Consider the following 15633-nt stretch of genomic DNA (forward strand, 5'->3'; position numbering starts at 1 on the left):
AAAAGTTTGACGTAAACAAAATCTAGAAATTGATTTATATAGGGACGAAGCGAGTAATTTGAAACATTTTTAGTGAAACTACTACAAACATTTATACGTACGCACACTCGTCCTTGAACGTGCCTCACTATCCTAAGAATGTCCATGCAAGATTGGACGAGCTGAGCTCCATTTTGAGCAGGTCGTACACTTCTTACTCCCTACTACAGTACTACGTTCGAAATATAAGGCATGCTTCTGTTTTAAATTTAAACTTTTTATCTTTGACCAACGATTACTCTAATTTTATGAGAAGTTTATAGTAACAAAGTGCTACAAATATCTTCGGCAAGGATGGGGATTCCAATTCAATAAAACCAAGAGGGACAGAGAGTAACCCACAAAATCCCAAATTTTGTACAAAGATTCAACCGAGCCTATACCTTGCACTTTTATGGATCCTGAGTTTTTTCATATTCATGAGCGATTGTTATATGTGTTGTACTATTATATATCTTCTAATCATAATATCTTTTGTAGTAAAAACATAAATGGAACATCTAAAGTATGCAAATTATTTGCAATAACAAAACAACAGTTGACAAGTTTAAGGCATTCACCCGTAGCAACCTAGGGGACTTTACTAGTGTTGAAGTATGGTACATTTTCATCCTTCACTCTCTCTCAGCTTGTATTTGTATAGACGTACTATAGAGTGAAAGCTGTGTATCTAGACATGAGTCGGAGTCCGATTCTAGGAGAACTCGTACACATGAGGAGAACACATATATGCACTACATGAAATTCGATTTCAAGACAGATTATAACAGATGACGTGATCACTGTGCAGAGTTCAATCCTAAGACAACTCGTGCTTGTACGAGTTAGTGCATGCAGTGCACATGGTACGGAGTACCATTCCAAGGCGAATTGAAACGGATGACACGACTGTTGACTAATGCTTGAAGCATCAAGTTGTCCAAGTAAACGTGCAACATGTTGTACATCCTATTGCAGTGCGCGAGCATGTTCGCTATATCTCTACTATATATGTAATGTTAAAAATATGAAGTGATTCTTTCGTCTGTCTTTTTTATTTCTCATAATCCCCTCGTATCTCTCCTTGTCTCATCTATGACCCTGACTCACTACATGCACTCATACGTGTTATGGTATGGAGTCTCCTTGTGCACGTTTGTATGTGCAGTGATGGTATGGAGTCTGATTCCAATATGTTTTAGAATAAATAACACAACCGTTCCATAAATTACTGAGCTAGGTAACCGCACAATAGCACAACAACGTATATGTTTCGTTGGAACGAACGGACACGTTTACTATTTAATATGAAGGTCATGTTTGGATCTCTTAAGAAAAATGAGAATAAGATATAAACACTTAGATTTTTAGAATGAGATTTTAGAATTCAACTATCTACTTGAAACCTATTCCTTATGTTCCAAATTATAAGTCGCTTTGATTTTTTTAGTTCATCCATTTTATTATGTATCTAAACATATTATTATATCAAGATGCATAGCAAAATGGATGTACCAAAAAAGTCAGAGCGACTTATAATTTGGAACGGAGGGAGTATGATTTGGTGTTCTTTACTATATAAAGACAATAATCATCCAAGCCTTTGTTATAACACTGTGAGATCCAAGCCTTATTTTTTTATTAAAAATCTAGATTCTACATGGAATATCTAGAATCCATAATCTCACTGTGAGGATGAGATTCAAATAGACCCTAAAAAGAGAAGGGATTCTTTCATCCGTTTTTTACTTACCACAATGCCCTCATATCTCTCCATGTCTTGTATGTGATCCGAACTGATGTCCCATGCTCATACAAGTTATAACACAGAGCGTCCAGCGATGGTCAGAGTTCGATTTCAAAACATATTGAAACATATAATTTGATCGTTGAATAAATTTCTGAGCTGAAAATAGTGCAGGTAACCTCGGAACAAGTTATACATTCCGTTATAATGCACGGACAATTTGCCATATATAATAAGGAAAATTAGTGGTCAAATTGTGACCTCAAAGACCACACCAAATCAAATCGTATCAAGAAAATATTTGGCAAAACATGAGCATAAATTACTTCAAAAATACTTGTATTTGACTTTGTATGCTTTTTTTAGAATATTTTCTTAGGAACATTTGAATTTATGAGATTTTGTGAGTATTTTCAATACAATTCTGCGCGTATATAACCAACATATTTTAAACTAAACAATTTGAAGTTATTGTTGTTTGTAGTTGTTAATATTATATGACCAATGAGTCAATGACCGGAGGTGATAGTAATCCTTTCTTTCGGCCTTTAGCTGAACTGAAGGATTCAGATAAGTAAGACCATTACATTTTTACCATTATTACGAGTGGCGCTCATCTGATTGTCACTCTTAGAATGACACTAATAACTTTGCCAGATGAGAGAAGTTTGAGTTCTGGGTTTACCACATTTGCGCATGTGGCAAGCCATGCCAGCCCGACACGCTGGCGCCCAGTCAGCAGGCGTAGGTAAAATGTCATCGCTGCCCCTGCCTGTTTTGTTCATTACGCCACGCCACGCCCGCCCTCCCTATCCCCTTCGCTCATTTCATCCCCCCCCCCCTCGTCGACGACGCATTCTTCCCTGCCCCCCTCCCGCCGTCCCTGCGCCACGGTGGCCACATCTGGTGAGCTTGGTGGTCGTCGGTTGTACCTTCTGTGACGGATCGAAGGTGTAGGATCTCTGGTTGGCCTAGAGGGGGGGGGGTGAATAGGCCTGTCAAAATAAACACTCAAACTTTTATCAAATTCACCCTGCGGCACTGCTGCTCTGGAGGGCGGCACTGCCGGACCAGAACAGCGGCACTGCCGCACCTGCAAACAACTTCGAGTCACAGTTCAAAATCAGTGAACGGAAACTTAGATCGGAGAAATTTCTCAGCCTACTGTAGGTATGATAGTCACAGATCAAGAGCTAGAAGTTGTAGGAACACTACACACAAGTAGATCGACTAGAAACCCTAGAAATCACCTCAACCAACAATATGAAATGCAAGTAATGTAAATCAAGCACAAGTGACACAATAATTTATCCCGTGGTTCAGCTCGCCACCAAGGCTTGCCTACCTCCACGTTGTTGAGGTTAGCCACTAAGGCTTAGGGCTTTCCAACCCTTCCTCGTTCTCAAGTCAAGAGACTTAACTCTTGATATGAGGGGTGAGTTTACAAGCTTCAAGAGATGGTTACAAACCTCCCGAGGCTGCCACATAAGTGTAACACCCTCGGTGTTATATTGTATTGTTCTTGCTAAACATCACATGAGCATCATATTTATGTGCATATGTATACAACATAAATTATAAATCAATGTTAGACACTTGAAACATTTATGCGAAACGTGAAACAATGTTATGCGTCATGTCACTTGATTGAATTTTGTCGAACAAAAATGTACAAAACGTTTTGCGAACGGCGATGAAACAGGTGCGGTCGAGGACAAGGATAACTCGCTAGTACATCCCGTAGGTCGGATTTGGGTTTCGACGCGAAATCGTTCGAACCGACGTCGTTCCGTGTAAGTTTTAAAAAGTGTCGACGAAGTCGTTTCTGACCATGTGTGTAGAGCGATCGGCTTAGGAGGTTGTGCGATGTCATGACTTCTGTGGATAGCTTGATGTACCATCTTGCGCATCGAACAATTAGTTTGGCGTTTGGAGCATTGCGTACAAGTTTTCTAACTACTTTAAAAAGCGTGCATGGCACATGGCCTAAGCTCTGGGTGCGGTCACAACTTGGCCTGGCACCGCTGCTGGCTTGCCAGCGCACTGCCACGCCAGCTGCGCCCCACCGCTGTGCCTATGCACGCGTGCGGCCTTGCGCTGCGTGCCAAGGCCGTCTGCCACCGTGCGCTGCCCGCAGCCATCGCCGCTGCTGGCCGTGTCCGCCGCTGCTGGCTCGCCCAAATGCGTGTGCGCCGATGCGCCGACCGCATCCGCACTGCCACTATGAAGGCACACGCGCATAGGGTCTTGGCACGGCTGCCTTGTCCGCCTGTTGGCACTCATTGGAGCGTGGGTCACGGCACCATGGCTGACGCGCTGCGCCCGGGCCGCCGACCAAGCTCTGCTGAGCCATGCCCTGCCCTGCTTTGGCTGGAGGCGAGCCGAGTCCTGTGCTACACGCCACCGGTCACGCACAGCACTGCTCCGCTGACTCGCCTTGGCTGCTCGTGTGAAGGACGATAGCCTGCGCCACCATCACCTCCGCGTCACTCGCACTGTGTTTTTCTTGTCTGGCGCTGCCCGCTGCGACGCCATGCCGAGCCTCGTCGGCTTGCAGCCTTAGCCGTGCGGACAGTCGCCTAGAGCACGTCCCGCTGTCCCCCATCGTGGTGTGTGTTTGTTTGTTGTGTTGACATCCATAGCCGGACTGAGCCAAGCCACGCTAGGACCCCCTGCCTCCGCTGTAGCCATGACCGACGGGACCTCCTTCATTCAATTCGCCATGACCGTAGCAATCTAATCAAATTCGTCGCTGCCTCAGCTCCGTTGGGTAACTAGCCACGAACCATCACCACATCACTGCCTATGTCCTCGTGCTGTGCCCCAATTTTGAAATGCCGTGCCATCGGGTCCTTAAGACCGGGGCAGTCTGCGCCATCGGCTAACCATGCGACCAAGGTATCCCGGTCCAATTCCTTGCTCTACTAGCCTCTCCTCCAGTTGGGCGTCACCATGCTCACCATAGTCTAAGCCCTACCACCATGTAGCAGTCCCTAGCACAGCCGTGCCACCGCCATGCACCACCGCACCACCTCGCGCGCACGCGGCCAGCTCACCTCAGGCTTTCTCCGGCCATACCGTCAACGCGAAGGTATCCGTGGGTAGTCCCTTGAGCTCTCTAGCTTAGTTGCTTGCTCTGTCTTTGCTGTCACTCACGAGAACGTGCCCTCCTTCGCAGGGAAGGGACCACCGCCGGAGAGGGGGCTCGGCATGGTGCCCCTGTTTGCCATGAAGCCTCCAGCCGCTGCGCTTTGTTCCCAAGGTAATCATCGGCCCCTTAGTTAGGCCTTAGTGGCTCGAGTGACGCCAGCATGGCCGCCCGATGCCCACGCCGTCGCGCCAGTGCGCGCACGGGTGCCGGGGGACGTCGCCGCGGTTGTCGACATAGAATTTCGTCCTGTGCCGAGGACACACGCAGCAAGCCGGAAGGGTTCGCTCGATGGAGCAGATCCGCCTAGCTTTAGCACAGGGGTGGTCGATCCTGCGCAATTCTCTCGAGGCATGCCAGTCAATTTGACCCTATAATTGACAAGAAGAGAAAGTTCATCAGTAATTAAGGGCCAAACTTGCCGGTGTTACCAGACAGTCCCGAATGTACGGCTGTGAGAGCCGATATGAAAGGAAATCGGCTAAATAGCCGATTCCAGTATATTCATGAGAATAAGTCAGTTAGAGCTCATGGGGTCGTGTGAAGAGAATCGGTTATCATTCAGGATAAACATCATTTAAATGAATATTAATCAATGGCAATAAGATATCAATGATGATTGATCCATGCTGAGCCAATGATTATGAGTAACCGAACTTATTTTTATATAAAGAAACAATTCAACATCACTTAATCATTTAATAAAGATAAATCTAACGAACATGTTAGATCTCATCTATCGCCATGACCAGTGGGGCATGAGGCAGAATCATGCAGGCCGTAGAAACAATAATAGACTCGATGACCCTAACTCATTACTAATATCAGTGGGGCATGCGGCAGAATCATGCATGCCATAACACAATAACAAGATCATGGGGCTAACACATCTTTCAACTTAACTCTACTTCAACGATCTCGTGATGTGAACTGTTCGTGGAAGCATTAGATATCGGCTAAACAGCCGATTCAGGCATAGCGCACAGTTAAGGTCATGTCTTCTCAGGAACGGGTCTATCAACCAACGATCCCCACTCCACGGTGCCAATAGTGGGGTGAGAGGCAGAATCCCACAGGTCATGATGACGGGCCATGAAACGGTTCTCGCTAACCAATAGATCTACTCAAGATCGAACATGCCTTAACCGCACGCTATGCACGATTAAGATTGACGCAAAACGGCCGATAAAAACATAACTCATCGCTTAAGATGTAGATTAGATCAGTTTTAGATTAGCAAACGATGAGTTAAACAAGATATGAGGTTGATCTAGATCAATCTCAATTGGGTAGAGTGATATTGCTGTAACTAGATAAGCAATGAAAGTAATAAGCAATATCGGTAACTTAATGAATCTACCAAAGACTGCCACTCTAAGATAGAGCCGATAACTTGACCTTGATCCAATTCAAGCAGTGGGGTGTGAGGCAGAATCACATAGGCCATACTTGAATTAGGCAAGAGTCGATAACTAGCTTATACCAGAGCCGCAGTGGGGGTCGACTAGATCGATGCAGCCATACGAACAGAGGTATAAACCATGATGGTACTTACAACAAGCAGTGGAGGTCGACCGGATCGATGCAGCCGTACTTACTGAAGAACTCGCCGAGATCTACTCTACTTCTACTCCTAAGGGGTGGCCGGAGCCGAAAAAAGTAATTGACTTGTATTTGATTGATTGGTTGATGTCCTTTACAATAGCCGGGGTTTGGTATTTATACCCAGAGTCTAAAAACGAACCCTACTCAAGTACGACTCAATATAATCTTTGGCATAATGAAAACATTCCTAATTTAAGATAACTTGGACTCTAATCTTTCCCTTTTTGTAGAGTCTAGCATGTCCCGTCTCAGCGCCGATCATAGCCTCTGTCGTTATCTGCTGGCGCTATCTGAAGAAAGCTGATTCTAGCGTTGCATCTGAATCAGCTGGTTTCGATCTGCACGCAACTGATCCCCTGCTGTCATGATCTTGGGAGCTCCTGAGCTTGTGAGATCCTTCTTCCAAATTCCGGTGTAAACACATGCCCCCTAATTTTGGGACAAAAGAATTTTTGTTCCAAAATTACCATGTCCGTGCTCCCGATAGGCCCGTAGCCACGGGCAAGGAATCTTGACCTGGGGTCTACTATTCGTCGCCGTCCATATCAACTCATGAGCCCATACTTCAAAACTTTTTCAGAGCATTATTGCTTCATGGGCGTTTTGGATTCATCCTTCCAAGCCGGCTATAAAAATGGCTATCCGACCTTGGTGAGAGCAAACTCAACGATTCAGCCATGTTCCACTTCTATCCGCCTCCTCGGGTGTTTCCGATCCTGCTGGATCCTTCATGGTTTTATCCTTTTGCTATGTAGATCTTGAGCGGTTAGGGGAATTCTTGTGCATAGGGCGATTGTGTCGCTCATTCTAGCGTCTTGTTGAGCAAGAGGATCAGCTATTGCAGTTAGGAGAATTCTTGTGATATCACCTGAGTCTTCTCTCCATGCTCGCAAAGTTGTTCTAGTGTTTGCAAGGGCTAAAATGTGTGGACACCTTCCCCTTGTTTACTCCACTGAATGCCCACTAGGAAAACCATAGGCTTCTTCCCCATAGTTTTCTGATTTATCGAAAAATCGGTTGAATTTATGTTTAGGCAGGCGATTTCCTCTCTCCTTGGGCATAACGTTAGAAATGGGCCAACGTCAACTTGCCTCGTGATGGACTTTTGGCCTTGGTGGGGCTCGGACCCCCTTCAATCCAAAATAAACTAGATAGGCTGATCTCTGGTAAAATCTCTGAATCTTTTTCAGATCTTTTGTAATTTGAGGAAGCAATAAGTCTGAATCTGTTATTTCTTTGTTATCCGTCTCCTGAACTTCCGGAGTACCATTCCATTTATGTTTCTGATTCCAACCTCACACCCCTGGTGAAATCTATCCTTTCGCCTTCATGGGCTATATAAACAGGCCTTGGCAGTTGATCTAAGGATAACTCACTTTGCCTCAAACCTTCTGCACCCTTAGCATAGTTCCTGCTTTTTCGTAGGTCAGAGATCATGGAGAATAGCAAGAGGTTTCCTAAAAAGGTCTTCATCGGGTCTGCATCATCGCGTCAGCGCCTTCGTCGTCAGGAGGGTATATCCTGTGATGCCTCTGCTGCCTCGGGGAACAGGGCCGACTCCATTCGGCCTTCAGGGCCTTCCTCGTCGATGGCTTGCCGCCAACCCCCTTGCCATCAAATGAGGCAGATTGATAATGACGATCTGCTTGCCTCCATTGATTGACATGGCTAGAGTCTCGCTGAGTGTTTATCCCTCGTAGAATCGGCCCTGGCCATGGTTCGATGCCGATCACCTCCTACGGTTGATTCAGTGGAGGATAGGTTGGCCAAGGCCAAGGCCAGAATTGCGGGTGAGATACTTGTCGTACCCTCTGCTTCTTTTCAATTTTGTCTCTGAGACTCTGATCACCTCCCCTTTGAATCTTTTAGATCTATCTGCCCAACTAGAGAGCCTTCGATCAGCTGTGGATCATGCGGCGGGATTTGTCAATGCCAGGGGTGTCGTTCTGTTGGTTTGTTTGCATGACATCCCGAACCATGTCAGGGAGGTTGCTCTCCACGGCGTTCGTCATGGCGCTGCTATGGCGTTGGCTGCCGCCCAAGCCCGTTCGGGCCAAAATCTTCAGCTTCTTCCACATGGTTTTCCAGACGCAGCATACCCTTGGCCGATGACATAGTAGACAAAGTTTTCCTCGGCCCATAGTTTGTAATAGGCGATATTTAGCAGATAATTTTCCTGTCTTGACACAATGCACATTACTTTTGTTTATGCTTGCTTTTCCCCCATGGATGATACGCATTGTACCGGCTTTTACTCTTCTGAGTCTATTTTCACACCAGCAGCGATACCTTTCTGGTATTGGCCATTAGAGCTGTTAGTCGAGCGAATTGGTCGTTGAGTATTAATCCAAACGTTAGGGTAATATTCCTTCAAATATTCCCTATTGATCTGCTGAATCCTTCTCCTCCTTCCAGCATCTCCAAAATGTACCAGGCGCGCAATGCCTGAGCCGATAAGGTTTCCCCTGATTAGGCGACCATACCGGCTGTCTCGCTTTTTGGTCGTCATAAGTGTGTCTTTGAGAGCATTTCTAGATCAGCTGGAGAAGTCAATAGCCTGCGGGAGCTGATGTCATTTGACTAGAAATACCGAGAGCGACCCATGGTGCCCTAGACTCGAGATCTGCATGTCATCGCGGATCTTGTGTAGAACCGATCATATTCTCTGTTGTTTACTCATGCTTCCTTCTTCGGCTAAAGAGCCGATTTGATATAGCCAATCTAGGCCCTTGGTTTAACCGTCTGAAAACACGGCTTTTATTAAGAGAACCCTTCGATTTCCTACCTTTCAGTTGCTCAGTGCTGTATTTCCATTGGCATTAGTGAAGTGGTGCTTCACCTTCCATTAATTGTTGTTGCCTTTTACACGTCCCGAGGCGCCTGTCCCTTCGCTTCAGGTCTTCAAATACTGGTTGGTGGTTTCGGCCTCGAATACATCCTTACTCGCAACTATTTCTCTGCTCTTCTCCGCCTGTCGAAACCCTATAGCGGTTCTCTTTCTCCCTTTCGTAGATCCAATCATTCTTCCATGGCCGGCGAAGATAACCGAGGTAAGCGCGCGGCGGAGGAAATCCCGGAGGAGAGTATGCCAATGAACCAGCATCTCCGACGCATGAGGTGAGATCAACTTTTCTTGTTCATGATGATGAATAGTTCTGACTCGCCTGCAGGTTTGTTGTGAATGACAGCCTCCGTCCTCTCTCAAGGGCCGGCGGGCCTTCTGACGCCGCATCTTCCATCCTGGCTTCGTCATCGGATTCCTCCGACTCCTATAATGGAGACGACGCCCGGTGCTACCTTCATGAGTGGAGGATGGCCCATAATCGTTATTCTGAGGCGACTTGGGAGAACAGCCAATTGGAGATTTGCCTCAGGGTTTCTCAGGCCGCCCTTCACATGGCTGAGGAGGAGGCCAACACCGTCCGAGCGCAGCTGGCTGAATCCGACGCCATGGTGGCGGGTAAGATGAATCCCATGCAGGCTTTTTACTCTGACTTCCATTATCTTCATCTTGACCGTTTTCTTGTTCTCGGGATTGTCAGCCCTGACAGCACAGTTGGAATCTCTCCAACTGGCGGTGAACTCAGCCATAGAGCTATCAATACCCAGGGTTCCCCCATCGACGCTCGTCTCCAAGACATCCCAGTCCGTGTTCGGGAGATCGCCCTCCATGGTGTTCGTCATGGTGCGGCGATGGCGCTGACCGCGGCACAAGTCCAAACTGGGTACGAGCTTCACACCATGGAAACAGGTTTCCCAATGGACGACGGCCCTGAGGAGCACGAGGACCTGCTTGAAGAATTCACCATGGCAGCAGAGGCCGTAGTAGACATCACATCGGATCAGGATGTGGTGAACAAGGTCTTTGATTAGTTTATGCTTAGGGTAATCTGATGAACAATGACTCTTGTTCTTTCATGAATATGTTTCAATGCAATGCCTTCGTGCATGACTGTGAATGTCTCTTGCCCTTTTTGTTTTTTGCTCTTGAGGCGATACTCCTTTGTTACTGGCTATTAGAGCCAAGAATGAATCGGCTATCGAATGTTGCCCGGGTGTCAGGATAATGTACCATAGAAACTTTCACATCAAAAGTCGAACGAGCAATCAACCTAGGTCGAACATCATGTTAAGTGAAACATGACTTCTTCAAATCCATTAACTCCGAATTCGCCCCCTTATCTAGCATTCATACATCAGCCTGAACCTCATAACTAATACTTGTTTTCCTTTATTCCAATGACCGATATGAAGCCATAACCTTTTTTTACTAAAATAAACTCTTAGAGCCGATCGCTTGCAACAGCTGTTGGCTTTCATTGCTGATCTTAATGAAGCCTCCTTCCCATGACTTACCAGAAAAACACTCAAAATCCCCTAGTTCCCAAAAGACTGGATCGGCAGTTGCGATGCTTACGAACTCATCAGCACGAACCAGTTTGACATCATCTCCATGCCATTGAATCAAACACTGATGCATGGTCGATGGTATGCAGCAATTCGCATGAATCCAATCACGACCGAGGAGTAAACTGTATGATCCTTTCCCATCAATGACAAAGAACGTGGTGAGCAGAGTTTTACTCCTGATTATCAGTTTGACGTTTATTGCCCCCTGGGTCTTGGATGTATTTCCTCTAAAGTCTCTAAGCATCATGTCGGTCTCAAGCAAATCTCCTGGTCCCTTGCCAAGCTTACGAAAAGTGGCGTATGGCATAAGATTGATAGAAGCACCTCCGTCCACCAACATCTTGTTCATCGGCTTCCCATCAACAAAACCTTTCATATATAAAGCCTTTAAGTACTGATGCTTGACTAGCTTATCAAATATTGCTTGCTGCACAACCGTTAACTTGGCAACCATCTCTTCATACTCTGACTCATCGAAGTCTGAATAAACTTCCTGATCTGCCGGAGCTCTGAATTCGGGTGGTAATAGAAAAACCATTTGGATACTAGCCGATGGTTGCCTCTTATCAGCTATCTGCTTGGTATGCCATACTTGAGTTTTGCCGGGTGCCTGAGCATGTTCCATCTCTCTGTTCCTTAGGCGCTGCACCCTCCTCTTTTGGCTTCTCGTCAAATCTCCTAGGCACCACTGGCCTTCCTGCCACGTGTATCTTCTTTTAGTGCCTTCCTCTTCATGATCAGCCCAGTCCTGTCCAATAACTCTTTTTCCCAACCGATCATGAACACTTTCGTTTTTTAAGCGCCGATCCATGTTGTTATGATGATTTGCATCTTGAGCATGGATAGACCAGCGGTTGGTTCGAGATTGCCTATACTCTCGATATTGATTGCTACATTTTGGACAGTCGTGTCTAGTAGGCAACTTCAAACCTTCATTCTAGCAATGCCTAAAGAAGGGATAATTCTAATGTAATTTAGCTTGTTCCCTTTCATACCTCTCTTCTTCTAATTGATGCTGGTATGCTTGATCTTTTAACCAACGTTGATAATCCTTTTCCTTCTGCCGCTGCCATTTATTCAACAGAATCTGAGATGTGACCCATAGCTTTGACGTCTCTACTTTCGACGTCTTCCTCTACTCGTATCGGCTCTTTTGTTCGGCACGACGTCTTCTAATCTCTCTGTACTCATTAGCCGATATTTGCATTTTAGGATCGACTGTCCTAGCTTCTCTCGATTTGGTCAATGTTAGGACCTTGGTTTTTCCTTTGAACAGCCTAGCATCAACCATGTTATGATCTCCTGGGAAAGGATTATCATCGACTTTCATCTTCTGAGGTGTATCGAATTTGAGCCTCCCTTGCTGAATAGCTCTCTGTATATGCTGCCTGAAGATTCTACATTCATTAGTGGAATGAGAAGTCGCGTTATGGAATTTGCAGAACTTCTTGTTCTTCAACTGATCAGGGGGCAACATGACATGACCATCGGGCAACTTGATCTGCTCCTTCTCAAGCAAGAAATCAAAGAGCTTGTCCGATTTGGTAACATCAAAGTCATAACTCTCCTCAACTCCTCTTCTCCAAGGATTTGGCACCATTACTGTCTTCTTGCCCTAATTCCATTCAGCTGCATCAACCTCTTCTTCTTCATCTTCATAGCCGTCATCGACTGAATATGGATCATAAGCTTCGGCCACTGAGGTACTCTTCTAGAATCGGGTATCTCTACGTATGCTCTGGAATTGGCTATTAAGTGCTGCCACTCGTTGAGCCAATTGACCCAAGTTGTCAAATTCCTGTCCTAGTAGTTTCTCTTTCCACATCGGCATCATTCCTTGGATGGCTAAAGCAGCTAGTTGATCATCAGCCAAGCTCAACGAGAAACACAGATTCTTAGTCTCTCGGAATCTCTGAAGAAATCCAGTGCCCGATTCATTAGTCCTTTGTCTCATGGTTGTCAAATCGGTTATTTTCTTCTCTCTAGTCCTAGTGTAAAAATATGTATGAAACTTCTTCTCTAGGTCAGCCCAATTGGCAATGGAGTTGACTGGTAATGACAAGAACCAAGTGAAGGCCGGCCCTGACAGGGACAAGGAGAAAAAACGAACTCGATGGGCATCCTCAACTGATGCTTCGCCCAATTGTGTAAGATACTGACTGACATGTTCTATTGTGCTTGTACCATCTTGACTAGTAAACTTGGCGAACTCTGGGAGCCTATAATTTGCAGGAAGAGCGACCAAATCATACCATTCTGGATATGGGCATTTGTACGAAAAAGTCATTCCTTTTGGCTTTAGACCGAACTGATTCTTCATCATCTCAGTCACCTTGAGCAGCAACTCGTAAGCCTGCGGATTTGGATTTCTCGGTACTTGCTAACCCATCTGTGGATTGAAATCCCACATGCCTTGGTATCCTGGATTTGGTATCATGTGGAGAGTGTTATAATCCGTGCCATAGTGATAGCCTTGTGGAATCTCAATCTATTGGGTCCTTTGTTGGCTTGTTGCTTAAAGTCTCTAATTATAGACATAAGGATCTATATCTCTACGGATCCTTTGAATTGATGGTGCTATCTTCTGAGCCGATGACGGTATGTGGCCTGATGTGCTAAAATTGATCATCTGGTTTTGACTTTGCCCCGCCGGCTGCTGCACATGCTATACTGACGGTCTAGGATTGTACTATATCTGATTTGTAGCAGTACCCAGAGTTTGTTCAGATGAACCTTGAAGTGTTTGGACATCACCATTACCAGCTGATGCTACTTCTTGATGGCTGATACCAACTTGATTAGTCCCTTGAGTTGACGGATCTAGAATATTATAACAAGTCGATCCAACCTGACCAACTAGAAATCCATGAATCGCCTCTTTCATGGCGTTGTGAAACACGTCAATGAAAGCTTCATTGCGGCTTGATATGGCATCATGAACAGACTTGTCTATGGCTTCCGTAAAGAAACGCTTGTCATCAACTTCGACCGTATCTGTCTACCCATGTAGTAGAACTCTTGGTAGTGGAAATTTCTGAATAATTGTGCTGTCACATGTTTTGGTGTAGGACAACAAACACTTCTTCTGAAATTCTTCTGTAGCTTTGTTGATGGTATCCTTATCTTCATCAGGCAGGTCTTCATAATATACCATAAGGATGTTGTCATTGTTGTGAACCACCATGACGATTGTGGTGTCCCACCGGACGTGCCAAAAACGTGTGTCGACACAGAATTTTGTCTCGTGCCAAGGACACACGTAGCAAGCCAGAAGGGTCCGCTTGATGGAGCAGATCCGCCTAGCTTCAGCGCAGGGGTGGTTGATCCTACGCAATCCTCCTGAGGCGTACCAGTCAATTTGACCCTGCAATTGACAAGGAGAGAAAGTTCATCAGTAATTAAGGGCGGAACTTGCCGGTGTTACTAGACAGTCCTAAATGTATGGCTGTGAGAGCCGATATGAAAGGAAATTGGCTAAATAGCCGATTCCAGTATATTCATGACAATAAGTCAGTTAGAGCTCATGGGGTCATGTGAAGAGAATCGGTTATCATTCAGGATAAACATCATTTAAACAAATATTAATCAATGGCAATAAGATATCAATGATGATCGGTCCATGCTGAGCCAATGATTACGAGTAACCGAACTCCTTTTTATATAAAGAAACAATTCAACATCACTTAATCATTTAATAAAGATAAATCTAACGAACATGTTAGATCTCATCTATCGCCTTGACCAGTGGGTCATGAGGCAGAATCATATAGGACGTAGAAACAACAATAGACTCGACGACCCTAACTCATTACTAATATCAGTGGGGCATGAGGCAGAATCATGCAGGCCGTAACACAATAACAAGATCATGGGGCTAACACATCTTTCAACTTATCTCTACTTCAACGATCTCGTGATGTGACTATTCGTGGAAGCATTCGATATCGGCTAAACAGCCAATTCAGGCATAGCGCACAAGTAAGGTCATGTCTTCTCAGGAACGGGTCTATCAACCAACGATCTCCACTCCACGGTGCCAACAGTGGGGTGAGAGGTAGAATCCCATAGGCCATGATGATGGGCCATGAAACGGTTCTTGCTAACCGATAGATCTACTCAAGATCAAACATGCCTTAACTCTAGCATCGTAGTAAGAACTGAAAGTTGAAAGGAGAAGACATGGAATTGATTGCTCAACTCTTGCTTGAAAGTAGAACAGGTGCTTATATAGACTGGCTAGATGATAATTTAATACGGCTTATAATAAGACATAAATAAGGACTCACCATTAGCGTTGCTTTCTGCTAAAGAAAACCAGCAAACCATAAAGCCTATCATATTCCTTGGAGTCGGGAAATTATTCCCACCAGTCGGATAAGTCTTGCGAGTACATTGTGTACTCAGGGTTTATTTACCCCTATTGCAGGTGATGTTGAAGAGTACCTCTGTGTGGAGGATCCTTCTAGTGGGCTCAGACGGAATCCTCGCCCTTATCGCTAGTTGTTATTTTTAAAAATTCCGCTATTTATTATTCCGCACTCTGGTATTTGGTATTGTAATAATGTACTTTTTAAGAAACTCAAATGTATGAAATGAACTGGTATTGTAACTCATTCTCATTATTGGATCTTTTGGGTTCTCCCTCGGGGTGTGCCTGACGGACACCGCTCGCTGTAGCCTGCTTCCAGGGTGCTTAGTGTCTGAT

The sequence above is a fragment of the Miscanthus floridulus genome, chromosome 6, assembly GCF_019320115.1.
Source record: "Miscanthus floridulus cultivar M001 chromosome 6, ASM1932011v1, whole genome shotgun sequence".
NCBI classification, from domain to species: domain Eukaryota; kingdom Viridiplantae; phylum Streptophyta; class Magnoliopsida; order Poales; family Poaceae; genus Miscanthus; species Miscanthus floridulus.